Source organism: Pollicipes pollicipes, unplaced genomic scaffold, assembly GCF_011947565.3.
Source record: "Pollicipes pollicipes isolate AB1234 unplaced genomic scaffold, Ppol_2.1 Scaffold_4002;HRSCAF=4701_pilon_pilon_pilon, whole genome shotgun sequence".
Lineage (NCBI taxonomy): Eukaryota > Metazoa > Arthropoda > Thecostraca > Pollicipedomorpha > Pollicipedidae > Pollicipes > Pollicipes pollicipes.
The window spans coordinates 33,637,789-33,641,046 of NW_023596420.1; positions in this window are offsets into that span (position 1 = coordinate 33,637,789).

The following is a 3,258-nucleotide window of genomic DNA, read 5'->3' on the forward strand; positions in this document are numbered from 1 at the left end:
GCTGGAGTCATCAACTTAACAGAGCTTAGAGGAGGGAGAATGGGAGAATTGGTCAATAGAGACTCGCAGAGCGAACTGGAGAGAATTTTCTGACGCTGACCGGATAACCTAACGGGGGTAGGGCGGGGGGGGGGGGGCGGCGATGGAAGGGGCGCTCCGCGGAATACGCAGACGCGATTCGGATGTTGCCGCTCCTGTCGCAGGCGCCCTTGGATGACTGCCCCCGCATCCCTCCACCTGCACGCGGCCGGCAGACCTGTCAGGTGTAGCCAGTACACGGGGCACGGGGGCGTGATATCAGCGCATTACCGACGGCCGGATCCTGGCTCCAGACCAGGCCCGGGAGTCCCCCGCATCGAGGCCCGGGCAAAAACGAACTTTCACGTTGTGCAAAGGTATTAATGCTAATCGGGCGTGTTCCACTGATGAACGATAGGGTTCCAATGCACGCTAAGGTGTCTGTTAGGGGCGTATGGAGGAACACAATGGAATCAGCGCAATTTCTGGCACGGCTTATAACAGCCTCACATGTTTTCAATCCCCTTATTTCTTTCGTGCCTTCTGCTAATTTTCACTGCCAGCGTTCATTTCCATGCATAGTAATGCATATTCATGCTTGCAAATTTGCACGTGTCCGTTGCCCCGCCCCCTTCCCCAAATGAACCCGTCCCGGGCGTCAGTGACAGCAGACAGCTGTGCAAAACACTGCCCGCTGAACCGTGGCCTGTCATCACTCTATCACACGGCTCTGGGTATGCGTTGGCAGTTCAAGAGTCAGGCAAAAGGCAGCTACAACACGCGCAAAGGACGACCAGCGGGTTTGTGGGCCGGTGGCGTGGGTAACGCTGCAACTGAGAGCAGCCCACATTGTTCTGCTTGCCAGTTCCGGTTTCCCAGATCTTTGACTCGACGGTTTTCCCTTCGATCGTTCCGATTTACCTGTGTGGCGAACTCCGGATTATCCTCCAATCTCCACGCAAAGAACTCCTCGAGAGCTCGCGGACTTTCGCTCGGCATGTCCCGCCTTGGACGGCGCATTCTCCAGCGTCTCGTAGCTGTCCTGGGCGCCGCGTGTGCGGCAGCAGCAGCGCAGCACGCTAGCAGCGTACCACGCCTCTCGCATCCCACGCAACCACCATCCCGGTCATCGTGTCACTGCCGCCGGCCGGCTGCCCGCACCCCGGCTCTCGCGGTTGCCCATCAGCGCCACACTGCGGCCGGCGGCCGAACTGCCGCCCGGCGCTGGAGAAAGCGGCCGGTGCGCCGGTGCCGCGCTGCTGAGGCGGCCACCCGCCGGCGGGCGGCGGATGGCGGGTGACGGGACGCACGCGGCCCGCCCCCTGACGACACGTCCGCGGGACCCGCCCGGACGCATCAGCGGCCGGCCGGCAGCAGCGCGCGCCGAGCGACATCAGCCAGGAGGACCGTGTTTGGAGTGAGGCCAGGCTTGGCAACGGATATATCAGTGCTGAGGAGTCAGACAAGGCACGTGGAGGGGGGGGGGGGGGGCAGAATTGGGTTCTGCATGTGCTGGGCATAAACCAACTAAGCGTGAAAACCCGCAAAGGCGTGCGTTGAACATCAGAGCATCGCACATTACACCTGTCCTGGACACACCGGTGCTTGTGACCATAGCGCTTGCGTAAGGCCTGCAGAGTTGCCTAACGGCAAAACGCGGCACAAGTCCTGGGTTTTATTGTGCGATGACGCCACCGCGACGAACAGGATAAGACAACCTTCGAGAATCCCTTTCCCAGCACCCTTGCCGTGCCGAGAGATCGCGCAAAACTCAGATGGTGCAAGTGCTGCCGAACCGTGTCTAACACACCATCCTACCGTTAAGATACGAACAGGGCCAGTTCACCCCGCCTGGCCTGCCGCAGCTGGCTGGGGGGGGGGAGGAGTGGGAGTGAGATAACCGCCCCTGCAGCGGGTCCCGGCGTGGGGGTAAGATAACCACTCCTACAGCGGCTCCGGCGTGGGAGCATATACATCATCACAGAAAGACACCAAAGTCAGCGCTCTCACTACGACAGCAGTGCTGTGGTAGCACCCCCAGCCAGCCGTATCTGTGGGCTTGACGCGGTAAAGCCGGGCGAGGAGCACCGTGAGCGGGACGTGGCCTCCTACGACACGGTAGTAGCGGAGTACGCACGCGCGGTGCACTACCATAAAGGCCGGAGAGTTGCGACCGTTTTGGCCCGGTCGGGGAAGCAGGGGCGGTCTCGTGCCTGGCGGGGAGGGAGGTGCGGAACCCACGCTGACATCCGCGCGCAGGTGCGCCGCTGCCTCTCCGCCCGCTCGGTTGGCTCGTCGGATCTGCCGTCATGCCAGCGCGCTCCGCTGGTGCCAGCTGGTTGTCCACCGGCGACGGCCTGCGCCAGCGGACCTGCGGCGCGTCACCTGGCCGCAGTCGCCGCCGCCGCCGCCGTGCGGGTCACCGCCGGCATTGAAATGACCGCTCGCTGGTGCCGTCTTTGGATGCAGCGAACCTGTTATTGCAAGTGAACTAATGACATCCACATGCCGTGACTGAGCGAATCCGATAGCTGGCTGCTGCTGTTGGCGACAGGTGGCTGCGTTTCCGGGCTGCTCCTCCGCCTGACCAGACCAGAGTGGCGGCGTGTGTATTGTCTGCAGAGACAGCAGCTCGCTGGAACAGACGAACGGCACTTGCTATTGCGACATCAGGCTCAAGTATCAAGTGTTTGTGGTTCGGCTGGACACATCGTCGACAATTGGCCATTGTGGCGGTCTGCACGCCGCCAGCTGGACCGGTGTCACCTGCACGCTGGACGATTTGTGTAGCAATCTCACACACGCAATCTTTACAAGGGAGAGCAGTTCGATTATGAGGGGATGCAAGGTGCGCAGATTCTGTGCCGTTGAAATTTTTGTAGAAAACGCGCGCACGCACGCCGCACGCACGTACACACGCACGCATGTGCACTTGCACTATATATATATATATATATATATATATTATATATATATATATATATATATATATATATATATATATATATATATATATATATGTGTGTGTGTGTGTGTGTGTCCATATCCATCCCACGCCACCAGACCACTAACGGAGCCATATTATGTATATATAATATATATATATATATATATAATATTATATATATATATATATAATATATATATATATAATATATATATATATATCTAATATATCTATATATCTATCTCTATATCTACTATATAATCTATATAATCTATATCTATCTCTATATCTAT